Below are 18,986 nucleotides of genomic sequence, written 5' to 3'. Positions count from 1 at the left end.
CACCTTAAATCAGACTGGATCAATTCCTTGCCTTCCTCTCCACTTGGTTTTCCTAGTTGATCTTCTTACATAGCAGAAGGCTTCATCTGATATTAATGGCCATATTTCACATTGAACACATGAGATTTTCTTTCACCTCTTGCCAACTGACTGTAAAAGATGCCACTCAGTCAACAACGAATAATGCTTCTGGTTTAAACCACTCCTTTCACACTGTAGACTAGATCAGCATCCTTAGAAAGACAATGAATTTTTGATAAGCATACTTTTAAATGACACTCAAAGGTTTATTATCTATATACTGACTTACTAGTACCACACTCTGAATCTCTGCCTTGCTCAGGCAACACTTCAATTTCCAAAATAATAAGCCAAATGAAAAACCCAATTCAAAAAATAAAATATTTTTAAAACCTGATTAAATATAATTGTTATTCCTTGGAGACTAACAAGATATTGGATAATAATTAACTTACCCTATGCTCCAAGTCTTGCTTGCAAACCCTTTCATTCCATCCCACCAAAACATTCCATACCCACTTTGTTCTTCTTGTTAAAGCCAAGTACAGCTCTTGGATTCTCAGGGTTGTACTCCCTACCAGTTAAACTGACAGAACTCCAGTGATGCCAAGGTTTTGCTCCTGACGGAGATTTCATTTTTATTTTTTTATTATTTGAAAAATTTCAGTCCTCACCAAGATAAAAAAGTAGTTGTATCTCCTTTCAATCGTTTTCATCCTGGATGTAGCAAATCACCTGCTTTTCTGTTTGTGAGCTTCTAAAGCAATACCAATCAAAAAGTTTGCCCAAAGGGAGAAAATACTTTAAAGTTAATCAAGCAACATGGATTAAACTTCAAAGGTCCAATACGATCCAAGGTATGCTGAATTACAACCCAAATGTTGATATCTAACATACAGTGGTCCCATCACTGTCAAAGAGGAAAACTTGTCAGAAGGTGAAGGAAAGACAGAGAACTGGGATCGTTCAGCTTGGAGTAAAATAGATTACAAGGAAACCTTAGAGCCTTCAAGTATTTAAAGGGGCTGTAAGAGAGCTGAAGAAACACTTTAGACAAGGATATGGAACAACAGGAGAAGGAGTAATGGCTTTAAATTGAAAGAGGACAGGCTTAGATTAGATACCCAGAAGAAACTCTTGGCTACGAGTTGCCCAGAGAAGCTGCAGATGCCCCATCCCTGGAAGTGTTCAAGGCCAGGTTGGATGGGGCTTTGAGCAGCCTGGACTAGAGGAGGGTATCTCTGGACATGATGGGGGTGTTGGAAGTGGTCTTTGAGGTCACTTCAAACCATTCTATGATGCTCTAAAATGACATTTCAAATAATCTTCAGTGGCTGCTGTAACCCCTTGATAACTGCTTACATCATGACCAAGCATGTGACAAAATCCACCTGGAGGGGACTGACTCCTGCAGTCACCATGCTCTTGGGCAGACATCCTCTCTGCAAGTCTCTGGGGTCTAACTCTTGACCTTGACATTTCTAAACTTGCAGTCACCAGTGATGCAGCCTGGTGGGATCCCATTCAAACACTTTCCCTTACAGGGCAGATGCACCTGGAGCAGCAATAGTGCTGGGGCTGCTTTAAGCACAGTCTCAGCTGTTTTCCTGCCTGATGAGCAGGGCCAGAGAACTAGGGGAATGCTGACAGCACAAAGAAGCTGCAAGGGGGGGCTGAAAAAGAGATTTGGAGATATGGCAGCTCTGTTTCCACCTCAAATCACACACTGAATGCTGCCTTTGTTCGTGATGGGCCATATTCAAGGCACTGTCAGACAGGGTAAGTTTCAACACAGCTCTCCCAGATGGAGGCTCCCACAACCAACCTATATGGATAGAAAGAAGGTCACCGGTAGAGTTCAAACATCAGCTTTCCACTAGTGTTATAACCTGTCCAGGGAAATGTACCTACAGTGGCTCTAGTTCCTGAGCTCAAGTGATGTTCTGTAGCACCACAAAGTGTTGTGCAGAACAACTAGGTGCAGAAATCACAGGCTGCCTTCACGTCAAGCCCAGCAGCTTCTGCCCTCACACATGTACCTAAAACAGGTTTAAGGTACCTCCTGGGATGCTACTAAAACCATCCAAGCGGCAGAGTGAATACTCCTTTGCTTTGATTTTTCTGCTACTACTGTAAGTGGCTACTTCCATCCAAGCCAGCTGCTGGAAACTGGGGTGGAACAGGAGGCTTCATCTCTCAGGAGGCTTTGTCCAAACAGTGGTGACAAGAGGACTAGAGCACAGTAATACCAAGGAGAAGGAAGGGCTAACAGTAAAATCCACTGCTATATATTAGTTCTTCTCTTTTCTGCATGTTAAGATTAACCAAGCACACAAAAATTAATCAAAACCTTAACTGAGAACACTGAACACTCTGAAAAACTGCATTTCTAAAATAAATAATCTTACCTCTGAGCTTCTGGCTGCAGGACTATTCCTGTGAAACATTTTTAGGGGTAATGAAAAGGAGGAAGAAACACACCTACACATCACCAAAACAGTCATCACTGGTGCCACTTTCCCTCTTTTGCATTTAGGGAAGCAAGGGGCACTCAGACTTTGCTTTGCCTGACTCCTATAGACCACCCCATTGTGCCTGTGGTGAAATGGAAGTGTTTCACAGCACGAGTGAGATGTGTCATAGATTATAAGCTTTGCTATCACTCCAAAAGAAGGTCAATGCAAATAAATGTATACTGTGAAGCAAGAAGGACAGAAGATACTAGCTTTGACACTTTTCCACAGAGAGTTTAGGTCAGAGGGTAGAGAGTAAGCACGAGAGGTTTCAGGGTGAGTTTGTAACACAGACAAAATGAATCCCATTGCACAGGCAAGTGGAATCCATTAGAGAACACACAGCACTAAGTTCTGGTGTTCTTCACAAGCCTTCTCCACACAGATGACAGAGATGCAGGTGTCAGTAACACCTGGCCTGGTGTGTCCAGCTGGGCTCAGGTGCAGCTCTGAATGCAGAAAGTACACCTCTTACTAAAGAGGACTCAGAGCTGTCCCTGGTGAGGCTGCTGGAGAAAGGTCAAAGAGCAGATTTTACAACAAAAAACAAAAACGCATCCTCACAGGGCACAGCAGAGATGACAAAATAGACTGGAGTGTCTAGATATTCTCCCATCTTTTATACAAAGATTGAAGGCCTTCAAAAGGAGAAGCAATTGAACTGATTCTGGTTAATACTTCCCTCAAAGCCTGTGCTTGTGTGGAGAGTGGTATGACAATCATGTCACTAATGCAGTAGCTTTATGATAAAAAAGAAACTTGATACTTAGGAACAAACCTTTATGTTAGAGAAAATCTACATGAGAAGACTGGCATACAAACAGATTTTGTAAAATAACAATTCTTTTTCTAAACTTCTAAATTCTTATGGTGTCTTCCTTCTCATCATGAACACAAGGGAACTACAGTTCACTTTAATGTGTTTGGTTTAAAAACGCATGCATTTAAAAAATACTAAAGTTGGATTTCTTTATTTTTTTTAATTTTGACCATGGTAACTGTTCTTTTCTCAAAACCTATTTTTCAGAAGCATTCTAAAAAGGAATATAGCTTATTAAAAAAAAAAAACAACAAAACCAAGGCAATTGACAAGGCAACTGACCTTAAAAATCTTTTTCCCTGCTACAGTTTAGTTTTGAGAAAGAAAGCTTCTATATCTGGAATATCTCATTAACAAACTCAACTATGTTCTGATAGTAATAAGTAGCAAAGTAAGACTGAAATTTTTTAAGTGCTTTTCATTTATAAGCTAATTTTCTTTATATCTTTTGAGCCCTTGAGGGTTACAGAAGCCAGTCCTATAGTCAAAGACATGATAAAAACACCCTTCCTCAGCCAAATCTCTTTCAGTTACATGCCCACTGCTTTTGTTGAAAGCACTCTCTCTTACTGAGTCTCTCCTTTTACATCCGCTTCTAGACAACATACATCACTTGCAGCAACCCACCTCAAGTCCCTGGCTTCTTCAAGCTCTAAAAGACATTAAGATTGATCCTCTCAGGTACCCTCTTCAGGATGACGCCTACAAGGCAAGGAGTTACTGGAAATACAAGGAGCTTGGATGCCTGATCTGTATCCATTCAGCAGCAGTAAAGCTGTGCTTCCAACCACAGATACTGGGACTGGCATAAAGGCATCAGAGCAGTCCAAATCACACCCAATATCCCACCTGACAGTGGCAGCCCCCAGGTGCTTGGCAGGGGGTAGCTGACTCCAGGATAATAAACTTACCTAATCCCTCAACTGGCAGGTAAAGATTCATGACCTAAATGTATCCAAGTACCCATCTTTTCTACTTCTGTCAAGCTAATTTATATCCCTACCATTTGCTTTCTGGCCAAATCACCAAGAAGTGAAACTTCTTGAAGGAGTCACTAGGTATTAGCAGCTCTTCAGTGTGATACTATACATTCTAGAAAGCTCCAGGGTCTAATTTTGTGTCACAGAAGCTAATTTGAGTTGATTGTCTTTCCATTTTCCTATAAGGCTGGGAGACAACACTTGCAAAGCAGAGTGGAGGGTGACAGCAAAAAAAGAGGTGAGCATCTACTGAGCATATACTGAGGGCAGCCAAACACATTCAGCTGGAAGAGAAATGCCTTAATAAATTGGTGTTCATTGTATGTCAGCATGCACAGCATATGTGCTTATAAACAAACTCAAGTACTGTAGTGTGAAAATGTCTCCTGGAAAACACTTGAAATCCAGGCAAGACAGACCATTTGTTTAATTATTTATTTGAGGCATTTGCCCTTTTCACATTAAGTAAGATAGAACTTAAGTTGTGCCAGGGGAGATTTAGATTGAATACTGGGAAAAATTTATTCACTGAAAACGTGGTCAGTCACTGGAACAGACAGGCAGGGAAATGGTGGAAGTCTTCAGAGAACATGTAGATGTGATGCTTAGGGACATGGTTTAGCGATGAACCTGGCAATGTTCAGTAACAGGTTGGCCTCAATGACCTTATGGGTCTTTTCCAACCATAATTATTCTATGATTCTAAGTCTGGGGGAAGGGGAGTTTGATTTACAGTACCTGTAAATACTGGGTCAAACCCTGCCCCCACTGAATCAGTAGAAGCTTTTACATTAAATTCAAGAGAATCAAAGACCGATCAAATTCTATGAAAAAAACACAAGAACTCTAAGGGGAAATGCAGTCTAAGAATCTCTTGTAGCATACCTTCTCCAGAATCTGAATGAGTTGATGTCAAATGGTCTGTCATTTAACTCATAATGTGAATACTCACAGACTTCATTTGCCATTTGTATTTTGTGTCTATTTCATATTTAGGCACCAATGGCCAAGATGGGAGCTACAACTTTTTCATCAGAATGAAGATCTCTAAAAAATGAGTGATTTTTAAGGAGTACAGCAACTAGAAAGAGCTTGAGTGCCTGCATTAATCACTGCTTAACGTGAGCAAACCAGAAATTGAAGGGAAAATGCAATTACTTTTCTATTTGGCTTAATTTCATCCTGATTAATCCACCTAATGCTGTGCAGAACATAAAACTTAGGTTACGTGCACAGGGTTATATTTCACCTTTCACGCAAGACATGCCATCCTCTGCTATAAACCTGTAGAACTTCACTGGCTGCAACAAACCAGGGCATTGTCAAAAGATGAGTACCATGAACTGTGCCTTCATGCATAGGCAGCAAGAGGGGAAAGGAACATACGCTTCTCTGGAAGATACTTATAAAGTTTAGATGCCTTTTTAGAGGTTGTTCTTGAGGCAAGACATATATTACTGTGTTCAGAAGAGAAGTGAAGGAAACTTCCTGCCTGTCTGCACAGGGGGTCAAACCAAGACCACGTTCCGAGTGCAAAAGCAGAGGAGAGCTGGAAGTGCCGTGGGTTCACCAATAAAGAGCTGCATGGCCAATAAGGAGCTGCATGGCCTTAATCCTGATATAACAGCTCTGCAGTATAGGACTGGCTTAGAGATACGACATTCTGTGTTAACATATGCATGAGTTGATAAATTGTTTGAGCTTGGTCCACTTCAGAAAGCCTTTTTGGTTTGATGCTTTTCATTTCAGTAAACGGTTTTATTGCAGCCAGTTTTTCAAACTGTCAAATTATCTTTCTGAGCAAATACAGTAGTGCTACAACACATGAGAATGAGGCACTCAGTAAACATTTGGGTTTTTTCCATTTGCCAAGATGTTTGTCCAGAAATAGGAAAGCACTTTTCACATCCAGCCTTAATGGAGCTAGAGATTGCTCTGGTCAGTGCTGAAGGACATCCTTTGAACATACTGAAAATACCACCCTGAGCTGCAAGACTCAAAACATATTCGTAATTGACATTATCAATTTATCCTCAAGCACCACACGACCAGGCAGGGGGGATCCCCCCTTCCACTCAGCCTGGAAGGTATAAAGATAGACCAACTTCCCTTCCCATAAGACTTGCTAACACAACTGATGCTCACAAAAGCACCAGCTTTTACACCATTTCGTTCCCTTCCTTCTCCACCTCCACTTTTACAACATTCTCACTTGAGTTATGCCCTCCCACTGAAAGTCCAGCTCTATCTGTGGTAACTGATACTCATCAAATATGGATATACTGTACAAACAATAAATGCTGAGTTTTGCACAACTTTCAGGATAACAGCTACACCCTCTGAGCAGCTCAGCATTTGTTCGCAAGTTATCCCTGCTCAACTGTTTGCAGCAACAGTGCATGAAATGCTTCTGCTACACTAATGTAGAGGGAGAGAGAACAGAGAGACATTAGTTTTTAATTCCCACTTGTCACTCACCTGCCTGAAATACTTCCATTACCCGCTGTGCTTAACAACTTATCAGCAAAACCTACCAGCAGAAGAGCCCTTTGAAGGCTTAAAAGCAAATAGTTTAAAAACTACCAGTCTTGAATCACTGATGACTTGAACCAAACTTTGAATCTCTCACTGAGACTCTTAAGGCTTAGCACAAACTCAAAGGGTCAAGTGCTACCAAGAATGCCATAACTAAAACTTGCCACTAATCTTACTTTGCTGACATGCTGTTTCTGTGGAAGTTTCAGTTTTCTCCTGTCATCATCAAAAGTGGATGAAATTAGAACTGTAAGAGACAAAAGTAAGGATTGAGAAGACCGGTGTATTAAGGAAGGCCAAGCAAGGTGGTCAGACACCAAACTTCTCTCAGAGCCAAGTTGGGAACAAACCTGAAAAGGACCTGACACTTGACAGCTAGGCTATTAAACACGGCCACTGAATATATTCAAGTAAATAAACCCCAGAAGAACTGCACAACTTAGACAGTCACATCAAAGTATAAATTTAAAGCAGAAAAAAATTAAAGTTATGGTACATGCAGTGTTATTGAGGAGGATGAAGGAGACAGACAGATGTAACTGGCTTGAGTTCCAAGGTGGACACTCACCTGGCTTGAGAAAAAAGGGTGTGCACAGAGGAGAAAAAAAATGCTTTTTACCATTACAAGAAGATGGAGGAAGTGACAAAGGACAAGTTCAACCTAAAGAAAACACACAGGCCTGAGATCTGGATGGACTCAGGTATCCTGCCCTCCTATCATCTCTCCCTCCTCATGAAGCCAATCAAAACCCACTTAAACATTGATACTACTTTTTCACTAGGGCACAGGATGCAAAAATCTCAAAATGTGCCTGCCCTTCTGTCCTGTGTTTGATATGAGCTTTATTTGAAATGCTCACTGTGCTCTCTCCCTGTTCTGATTAGCATACTATTTACTGCTTGACTCATTAACCTCTCCTTGCAAAACTGCAGATTTTACTTTTGCCTTTCTGTTTCCCTTGTTGAATGCTTTATAATAGAGAAAAAAAATTAAAATTTCCCCTTTAAATTTATTTTTTAAATTACCTGCGTCATTGACTCGCTTCTGCTGAAGATCACCAAGCTAAATGAAATTCTACAAGCAATAATACTCAGAATTTTGCTATGTCTGTCTATCCCTACCTTGAATAACAAGGAAGAGGAATGGTAATTTTGAAGTGATTGCTTTTTGTTGTTCCACAATACAGCAAGATTTTAAAAAATCATTCAATATCACATCATTGCAAACAGCAAGTGTGCTCTCCATGCGCTCCATGGTAAAATTTAGTATGAGACCTGTGTAATGGGATTTCAAGCTGTTTTGCTAGTCCTCTATACCAGAGCAAACATCGTAGAACCAGGAATCAGCATGATCTCAGCAGGAATTTAGCAGCCAGAAAATAGGTATCAAAAGAATGATGAAAAGTAGCCCCTACTCAACAAATCATTCTGATCTTTCAAAAATTACCCTTTTTTAAAGTCGTCCTGCCTTTGGAACTTACGTTGCTCACACTTACAAGCTTATTTTCCTTCTCCAAAAAAGGAATAATGCAACCAAACATCTGCTCTCTGGTGGGAGCGCATTTTAGCTCTGGGAAACCACTTCACTGAGTTATTAAGGCAAGAAACCCATGAATAACTTTGGACCAGATTAAGTCATCTTTAAGGACTGTGAGATTCATCCATCAGACTAAGTCTCTGACAGCAGCAGATACTGTCTCTACTGTATAAACGAAGCAAAGGAGTAATTCTTCTTAAGATAAATGAAGGCCTACCATTATAAAACAATGGCAACATTAAGGAAGTGTTATGAAGATGTTAGTTCCCCAAGAAGAAATGACGGAAGAAGACAGGATTATATGTTAGCCAAAGTGAGTTCTGGGAGGTAAATGAAGATTTAAAGGTAAAACCCAGTCTCTCTTAAAACATTTGTCAAGTAGCTACTTCTAATATCAGAAAATAACTTCTTAAAATAGTTAGAAAAAAAAATTGCAGAATTGGTCAGAAATTCTCTTCTTGATAATGCTGAGGTCCACAGTGGAAAACTTCAGTCACTGGGTGTGTATCATCATCATCATCATCATCACCACTACCATATTCTCCCCCTTGGCTGTCACTCTCTTTGCAATAATGCATCAGCCAGAGACCAGACAGAAAGGCTGTGTTAGAAGGTCACTGTTATTGTGAACTTACACCTTCAGCTACTGCCAGAAGCATCACAATCATTTTCAAAGCAAGCACCTCCCACAGCCCACTTCAAGAGTGCAAGTCAGTGCAATGGTGATGTACATGCTGATGGCACTCTGGCCATGGGTGAGTAATACAAATTTCAAACTCATGTGCTGAAGAAACAACATATTCCAACTTTTGACTTGTCTCCAGATCAGCAGGAACCTAGTAACATCCATCCCTAACTCAACTTGGACTAACCCAAGAAGGAACACAGTTTATGTCAAATATTAACTGAAACTGTCATTATTAATTATTTGCAAACTCCAGTTATCTGATAATAAAATTGTTTTGGAGAATGAAAAGAATGTTTATAGGGTACCTGGCCTGGAAGACATTACAGAATAAGATCCTTCTTGAAATGGATTAGTTCATGTCCTAAGAGATTTGTTTTTCCTTTGAGCACCCCCGTGGTGTTGATTGGAAAGAGATGAGCATTTGATTGGATAAATGACTACAGATTAATTGCAGGTCATTATATACTGAAAAATAAAGACTGACATGTGAGGAGATGCAGAGCTGTAAGTATTGGAAAAAAGACAGCAAGTTTATTTACCATTTCCTTGACCTATATATTCTTACTTAGAGAACAAAGACAACAGGAGAATAGTAAGGTCAATGACATGCACTTAGGGTTTTTTGGGGTTTGGGTTTTTTTTGTTGTTGTTGTTTTTTGTTTTACCATTCCAGCAAAGGCCTCTTTCTGTTGTTTTTTAGCTTGACAATAATCTTTCTTCGTGCAAATATCTTATTCATTACTCTTGTGGTGATCAGAAGTGAGGTCTAATACCATGCTTAAGCAATAATATTGTTATGGGTATAAAAAATAAATAGAGTGTTTGAATCTTTTATTTCAAAAGCTGATAGACTGGCAGAGAAATCTGTCTTTGGTGGTCCCTTTCCTGTAGGGACAAATACAGTCACTTTCTGGGGAATCACTAAATAAATGCAAACCACCCAATTCACATCACTGCTGCTCTGTGGAACACCAGCTGTGCTTTCCCTTCTCTTAAGGTGACTGCTGAATCTGAAGGAAAGAACAGCAGAGGGGCTGGGGAACACACTGGTCATCAAATACAGAAGATACTTTCAAAATTGAACTCTGGGTAAATAAAATAATTTTTTATGCAGAGAAGCTGCAAATCATAAAGAGATAAAACAGTGACATAAAAGAATTAAAATATTTCATTATATCTGAAATTACACCCTGTTTTCCTCCTGTTAGCACAAAAAACAGCTTATGGCTTTGGTCAACCCAAAACAAATTCATCCCTAGTTCCCAGCTCTCCTGTTTTACCTCTTATTTCAATCACTGAACCACATACTCAAGAAAATCTCTATAATGAATACAGATATGTACACAAACAGAACTAGCAGACATAGGGAACTTTCACTAGATCCTTAATTACTTTTTCTACTTCCAACTCCACATCCTTTCTCTTAGACATCAAAGTCAAAAGTAGAATCTCCTCTGTCAAACTCATGGCACTAACACAACATAGATAAGTCCTAGTACTCTCAACTGGAAATAAATGAAGAAAACAAACATGCATACACTACTGCAGTTCAAAGTGGTATATCACTTAATATTTACAATTTTAAGTAAACATAAAACAAATCCTCCAAGAAACAGCCCTGCGGGGAAAAAAATTATGCCTAATATTTCTGCTCAATGTTTTGGGCCAGAACTTTTCAGAACTGACTCATTTCTGGCAGAAATATCCATGTTGCAGAATTTTATTTTACTATGGTAACTGTTTGAATAAGAGAAACAAAGCCATATACCAACCATTTCTAGTCAAAATTTCCTCCACTTTTATGCAAATCATACAGGCACATGATGGCATGTAGTCCTTGAACAGCTTCTCTTTAAAGATCATCCCTTGTAGCACAGGCACAGCTTTTCTTGCTGAACACCTGTGAATTTGTAGTATTCTGCAACTGCCTTGCATAATCTGTTGGCTGATGCAAGTGGTACATGGTCCAGCTCCACCATCCCCATGAGATGAACCTGGTGACAGCCCATGGATTGTCCAGATTATCTCGCTGATGTGGATTTACACCTCCTCTGGGAAGGGCAGCAGGGCAGATTAATGCAGTTTTAAGCCATCTTTGCCTTGTTACAGCTTCTGCATAAAGCTCGAGCTGAGCATCGTCCAACCTCTCATTTCCTTTCTGTTCAGTTGTCTCTGTCCTTACCTGACCTCAGACACCTGAACGTGTCCAAGTTGTTTCTCAGATATTTGGGTCATTGGCTGCACGCACTGGGGCATGCACGAGGGCAGAAGCAGATGTACTGTGTGTGACAATCCCACAAAAACCATGGCCTCTCTCCATTCACTGCTGTATTGGTGCCTGAAATGATTATGTACCAATGAATTGCGGTTTTGGCAGACTCACAGTGGTGATGTGTGGTGCCTACAACCCATGACTCACCTCTAGTTTTCTCAAAACCACAGGCTGCTCCAAAGGACTGCTCTCTGTCTGATGCTCATCACCACAGAAAACCAACCTTCAATCACGTATCCAGGACATCCCTCTATGGCTGGACTTGAAGATCTTAAAGGTCTTTTCCAACCTATAGGGCTCTAAAAGTCTGCATTTGGAGTACACAGTCCTGTGCAGACAGCAAATAGTAGGGTCTCAGTCAAAGTCTCAGGGAGCTGGGTATTTTTTGAATTTTTTTTTTTTTTGTATTTTATTTGCTGAAAGACATTACCTGCTCCTAATAGCTTTCACGAGTGACAATCTGTGTCACATCTTCTCATGTCTTTCCAAGTAACATTCACTGTATTCTCAGGGTAACTGAGAATAATTTGTGTGAATGATGCAAGGATGTGAAACCTTCATCAATCTGTGGCTCGCATTTGCACTGGGGAGACCTGAAATTCCCTTGACTCAGACCAGTATCAGAAGTATATTGCTGAAGACTGGTGTCATCTGCCTGATCTGGCCCTGCACTTAAGAAAACACAACCATATCCCCACGTATTTCTTAAGATGGAGCTCTTTCTACCAGCAATTCAAATCCCTGAATACCCCAGATGCTCTGATGACCCACTGTCAAATAAATTTTCACATCCAGTTCTCTAAAATCTGAATGGCAAATTGCAACCTAGTAAAGGTTTTAAGCTACTTGACATCTCTCCAAATCACCACAAAAATTATGTGTGAACACTCCAACACAATTGTGTGTTTTCCCTCCTGTATCAACAGCATTCCTAGAACAGTGAGAGGTGAGACACTCCCCAGGTGTCCTCATCACAAGCACTGTTGTGTTCTGCAGTCAGCGGGCACGATCCTTACAAACAGACAAATGGCATTTGGGGACAGTTTCCAAATTCCTGCATTTTGCAGGCTGTTCTGCCCTTGTTCTGCTTGTGCTCAGGTCTGCTGGCTAAGCAGGCATGGGATATCAGGAGACAGGAGAGCATTAGCATAGGGGAGCATGAGTTTGTACAGCAGGTTTGCTCTGTGAGAAGGCAAGAGTACTTCACAAGTCTGTGTACATAGTTCTTCTGGCTTCATTTATCCAAATATGGCCTTGCCATCAGAACTATGTGACAGATTAATGAGTGTCTTTCATTGGTATTACAAGCAAGCTTTGAGCACAAAAGAGAGTGATTTAGGTGTTCTAGGGAAGAAAAAGCACCCTTTTACAATAGCTCTTCTTTTTTCCAATTCTCTGCCCTACTCCTATAAATGTTTCTAATCAAATGCTCCAAAAATCCCAGCTGCATTTTATGAAATTGTATTTTTCAAGATTCTTGCTAAATATCTCAATCAATTAAAAACAAATAGTTGAGTTTCTCTTCAGTTCATGCAGTATTAAACATTCCCCTCCATGCACAAAGGAATGGAAGATGGTCTGGAACAAGTAGCAAAATAAGCTACCATACAAAAGCTAACAGAAATTACTCAGCAAACATAATAAATTATTGTATATGTGGAAATTAAATGTACTTCATTTTGTTGTCACTGAGTATTTTACAAGCGTGGGTGACAAAAGCACACAGCAGAATACAAATGTGATACAACCGCCTAGTGCAGTGTGTATTTCCATCAAAGCTGGAATTTTTTTTCTTCCTCCTCTCTTTTTGATGGATTTAAACTGATGGGTGGTGAAGTAGGATTCTGAATTCACTGGAGCCTCAGGTAAGCAGTAAAAAGCAGCAGAAGAAAGATCTATGAAAATTCACATTGCAATCTCATGTTCCTGTTTGAGCTCCTGAATAGGTCAGCTCTTCTAATCCTCAGCTTCTCAAGAAACACGTTAGCTTTGACAAGCTCTAAGCGGGCATTCAGGAACAACAAGGAGGAGATTCAGATGTGTTTTGGAAACTTATACATCATTTTTTCTCAGACAGGCCTAGGAAAGAAGCTCAATTTTGCAGTTGTGGAGAGTTCAATTTTTAAATTGGTGACTTAGAGCTGTTAAAAATGTTAGTGTCTCACAGGCAGTTACCATGACTTCTGCACAATCTCTTGGTCATCAGTGGCAAGAGCCACTAACTCTAAATACTGCTCCTCCATGAGAAAAATTTTCTGAGCAAAGGATCAGCCCTCCACTTGCTAGAGCACAACAAAGAGAAAATAAAAAATGAATGGAGATGTATACTGTCAAGGCTATTTAAAAAAATAGCTTAAAAAAGTAGCGGATATGTGGGAATGGGGCAACATAATCGCCCTGTATGGTCATGAAACGAGAAAAGCAGAAATCTTACTCCAAATGCAAAGGATGTCCAAGCCCACAGCTAACTTTAAAGCTCTATCTGGTAGACACAATTCTGTTATTTGGCAATGAACAGAATGCCTTTACAATTTATGCTGGTGCTCGGATCCCTGGAGGACATGCTAAATGAATGATCAGCACATCTCTGCACATGGATCTGCCTTCAAGCTAGTTCTCGTTCTGGTTGAGATACAAGAATAAAGCAGAACGAATCCTTCAGGAAAACGGATCAAAACACTGTCGTGTATGTATAAACCCATTCTGCCTCTACTCCTCAGCCTGTGGCCACCCTTTTCTGACTAATTATGTCCTCAATCATTCCTGTATGGTCTTCAGTATAACCAGAAAGTTTGACAGCTGCACAATACATTCCAGACACTGTTGTGGGATGTCCTAAAGCCCACACTAACAACATTCAATCCTTTTGAAATGAAACATAGAAACCTACTTGGGTAAGAAAAGTTGTTTGTACTTCAAGAGCATGGACAGTCATCAGTCCACTTGCTTATTTTATTCAAAAAAAGAAAGCAGCACAACAAAGACTACCACATGAATGATGCTGCCTCCATTCCCTAGGACTCTGTGGAATTGCCCCATTGCAGTTACATGTGATTCACAGAATCATAGAACAGTTTTGGTTCAAGATCATCTCATTCCAACATTCCTACCACAGGCAGAGACACCTTCCACTACACCAGGTTGCTCAGGGTCCAGTCTGGCTTTGAACACTTCCATGGATGGGGCAGCCACAGATGGTCTGGTTTACCTGTTTCAATGCCTCACCACCCTCACAGCAAAGGGTTTTTCCCTAACATCTAATATAAACCTACGCTCTTTCAGTCTGAAGCCATTCCCCGTTGTCCAGTCACTACATGCTCTTTCAAGGAGGTCTGATTGTTTACAACACAAGCAGCCTATTCAGCACTGTTTTGACAGCGCACAGGGTACACACTACCAATAAAGCAGATTTTCCAAAAAGGGAGAAAAAGGGTGAATGTTTGCCCCATACAAAACAACCCAGCCAATGACTACTCAAAGCAGCCACTGATTCTGTAGCCTCTCCTTTTCAAACCCTGTTCATGCCATCCAACAGACATCGATGGAAGCACAATTGTAACAAAAGCACGAGATTTTCAGAATCAGGACATGCATCGTGAACAACAATACCACTCACAATGGGCTTCTCAGCTGCTGCCAAGCCAGCATTTCTGAAAAGCACCACTGAAAAGGAAGTTTCACTCTGGATATGCAAACCTAGCAAACAATACCTAAATAGGTGAGAGGGGACATGTGAGAAAGCTGCAGCACCAACTTTGCACACCAGTAGCAATAAACATGTACGTCATTATTTTTGTGTTTAAACCCTGACCAAACATCTACCTATTAAAAACCACAAGAGCTTTGGGTGTTCTTCTGAAAAGAACTGGATTTTCAGGTTGATGTCTGCATTTAGTCTTTTCTGTTATGAGGTTAAAAATTAATAAACCAAACCCAAACAAACAAGAAACAACAAAAAATAAAGACAATATGTGCTGTGAATAATACAGTGCTAAGTCTGCAGAATTCAATGCAGTATCAAGCCAGGCTATCTGAAGGGCGTGGGTTTCCCCCAGAGCTAGGAAGCTCAAAGCACAGAGCATCACTAACAGTCAGAACAACAGCAGAGACTATGCAGCAAGTTCTGGAGAACTAATCTCCCAGCTGCCAACCAGGATGACAGAACAAAACTGAACTGGTTTAATTCACCAGGGAATCTCACCTGGGAAGCAGTGGACTACAAACACAGCAAAGGCTTCAAAAGCTGTTACAACCTAGGGTGTTCTTACTTCCTAAGAAATAACAACTCTGATTTCAGTCACTTGGAACAAGGTGGAACAGCTGATTTCAGCACACTTGTGTGAAAACTAGTGGGGAACTGACCACGTATCACAGATTTTCTATGCACAAACCAATAGAGAGAGAAAAGAGAGGCTCACAAAACCTTCTAACATCAGCACCACAGAATTTGTCTTTGATCTACCTTTATTTTCAGGAAACAGTGATGGGGGGAAATACTCTTGAAGGTAAATCCTACCCTTGAAGAGTTTCCAACTTAAAAAGTTTGTCTTTCACTATAACTTCAACCAGCACACATATGACAGCATGAGTGGACTATAGGAATGCTTTTTTTAAGCACTGGTGATAGGCAGCTGTTTTCCATTAGACAAGTTTGCACATATTGAGCTTTTCGTTCCAAGTGACAATTCCACAATAAAATCCCAAAGTGATATTCACAACAGCTTCTCCAGAACACAACTGGAAAAACACAGCTCCTTCATGGTGTTGTGTTATCCACAGAACTGCAAGATATTTGAGGCTGCAGAAACTATTAAGAAAAATTAGAGCACTTGAAAGTAGGCTAATCAGTTTTACAAACTATCTGATAGAAGTAATAATTACAGAAATGTTTCCCAATTTAAAAAAACAAACTCAAAACAAGAAATAGGAATGGTAAGTAGATGCCTACCATTGAACAAAGAGGCAGAGAAGATTAAGTAAAGAAACGACAAGGTTTTTCATGATGACCACAGCTGCCAAATAAAATTAAGGTACAGTATTAAAAAAAGGGAAAAAGCTATGAAGCAACTGCAAATTCAAAAGTCTCCTTGCTCTGCTACTGAACTCTCTCAACCTAGACAAAATATGTCTTCAATTACAGACCTACAGACCAAGCACATCTGTAACTGAACAGATGTGACTCCACAGCTGAGGAATTAAGGATACTGTTCCCCCATCAGCTCCTTCTCTCCTCTGATGTCTCATCAATCAGAAAAAAAAATTGTATGTGTTGAAACAGGTTAAAAAGCACCAATGACTAGCTAGTAAGTGTATACATTCTGAAACAAGTACACATCTGCCATCAAAGGAGAGAACCAGCACTGACGATAATCCTTGCTGATACACATTGGTTTAGCATGTTTTTCAGCATCACTGCCCAGAGTGGGCATAAGCCAACACTGAAATATGCCACGTGAGAGCTAGCAATGAAAGTTGGAGGAGAGGAAGGAATACAAATACATAAGGGACGGTAGTAGGGAGCTGTTGTCATAGCTCCCAGTACTTGACAGATCCCCAGTGGATGTAAATTTTGTCCTTTTTCCTCCCCTGTGTCAAGCCTTGAAAGCAGATTCTCCTCCTGTACAGCACATTTAAAGTTACCTGTGGACAGATGCATAAAAGACTTCCCCTAGGGTCTTACCAATCGTTATTTTTATAAATAGCCAGCCCAAAAATCACACCTGAGAGCAGTGAGATGACTTAAAAAAGAGGGAGGTCCACAGCAATGTCCTCACACTAAACAGGATCTTGAAATTCGAAGGCAGAGGGGAATCTCCCCAAATAGCCTCCACCTCAGAAGTAACCCCTTCTGCAGTAACTTGACCAGAAATCCTCCTTCACAAATCAAGCACAAAAGCCCATTGTACTAAAACGAAATGTTTTTTAAAAAAGCTTGGTCTTGTGCCCAAATAGAAACAGGCAGAATCCATGCACAAAGCCATGATCTCTGCTTTCTCTCACCATATCCATTTCTTTGCAGTAAAGGGGATGTCAGCTGGAATCCCTGCTCTGTCCCAGGTGCCTTCACGCCCCACAAAAGACCACATCGCATGCAGGACCAGTGTTGTTCCTCTGACACATTTGTTTCTCACGTACTCACCCACAAGAAGCCAGAGAACTATTGTACAACCTCAGAAGCCTCATCTCACTACCTGCAAGCTGTCAATGACAGCTGATAAAAATGCCTGCATTTCCCTCCTTTCCATACCACCAGGGTTTTCCAGAGAAGCGAAAAGACCCAGTGGCGGAGGTCTCTCAAAGCATCCAGACCTGTGACAGGGCATCGCACGCGGTGACATTTTAGCATCTTTGCTCCAGAGTCTCTTTCCCCGCATGCGGCGCGTCCATCACGCCCTGCCGCCACCGCAGCCTCCTCCCGCACCGCATCCCACCCGCACGGCCCCGCCGCGGCGAGGGGCACAGCACGGACCCTCTTCCCGAATGGCTTCCAGGGGGTGTTCCCCGAGGGAGTCCCGCGGGAAGGGCGCATGAGAGGCCACCCGGCACCTGCCGAGGCAAAAGGCACCCCCCACGAGAGGAGCCGCACACCCCGCGGCGATGCCCCTGAGCCGCTCCTGCCATCCCCGACACGGACCCATCGCATCTCGCATCCCGCATCCCGGCCCGCTTTGCAGCACGGAGCGAGGAATCCTCCGTGTCGGCTCGCCCCGGCTCTCGCCGCCCCCGCAGTCGCCCCGGCCCCGCTCACCCCGCGCTGCGGCGTCCCCGCTACGGGCGGCGGTGTCCGGGCGGGCGGGCGGGCAGTGCCCGCCGGCCGGGCATCGTGGTCCGCCCTCCGCCGCGGCGGGGAGGGCCGCCTCCGGGACTCCCTCCCTGCGCCGCCCGCCTCCTCGGCTTCCTCGTCCTCCTCGCCCTCTTCCCCCACCGATTCCCCGCAGCGCTGTCCGCAGGAGAACCGGCGCGGCTCCTTCCCGGCCGCCCGCCGCCTCCTCCTCTGCTTCCCCCGGCACCGGACCCGGCTCCAGCCCCCTCCCGGCAGCGGGGCGGAGGGAGGGGACAGGGGCCGCCCGGGAGGGGCGGGCGGAATGGAGGGGAGGGGGGAGCGGGACCCCTCGAACCTCTGCGGTTCACCGGCTCGGCCGCTTTCCCGGGGCTGTCCCCTCCCAGGAGGCTGGAGCCGGGTGTGCCGCCCGGGGTCATCGCTACCTGCAGTTGTCAGTGGCCGGTGAGGGCTGGAGGTTCTGCCGGCTCCTCCAGCCCCGCTCCCGCCGCAGGCATCACGCTGCTCCTGCGGCTTCGCCCCGCATCGCCACAGGTGGGGAATGCACCCGCCCCGAAAAGGGAGGGGGCAGAGAATCAACCAAGGGACAGAAGGATGTGGACTGGGGTGACCTGCAGCGCCATTGGTGCCCCAAAACCCTGGAGACGTGCTGGGTTAGAGGGGTTGTCAATGACAGCAGGGCAGGATGCAGGTCCTGGTCCAGGCCTTGGCACTGCTGCTGTACCCCCTTCCAGGGGCTCCGGGCAGGACTGCTGACCAATGCTGCTGCACAGTGTTTTGGGCTCCTACTCAAAACCCATCCGTGGCCCCGTCCACCTGAGCAGCTCTTGATGTGTGAG

At 42.7% G+C, this 18,986-nt stretch overlaps 1 protein-coding gene across 5 annotated transcripts in view; it reads right to left on the bottom strand.

The window, feature by feature from the left end:
- Window positions 1–18,661, bottom strand: part of PLPPR1 (phospholipid phosphatase related 1) — a 125,528-nt gene extending 106,867 nt beyond the window's left edge. Inside the window, exon 1 of one of the 5 annotated variants that reach the window (XM_071580412.1) lies at window positions 18,573–18,661. The gene's annotated coding sequence lies outside the window, so the exon portion shown is untranslated. Of the gene's footprint in view, window positions 1–17,675; window positions 17,766–18,000; window positions 18,090–18,114; window positions 18,394–18,572 lie in introns of those variants that run through there. The other 4 variants (XM_071580411.1, XM_071580413.1, XM_071580415.1 and 1 more) reach the window with 4 other exon arrangements.
- Window positions 18,662–18,986: the final 325 nt, after the last annotated feature.

This window comes from Pithys albifrons, chromosome Z (assembly GCF_047495875.1).
Source record: "Pithys albifrons albifrons isolate INPA30051 chromosome Z, PitAlb_v1, whole genome shotgun sequence".
Taxonomy (NCBI): domain Eukaryota; kingdom Metazoa; phylum Chordata; class Aves; order Passeriformes; family Thamnophilidae; genus Pithys; species Pithys albifrons.
This window is presented reverse-complemented; position numbering and strand designations above follow the sequence as displayed.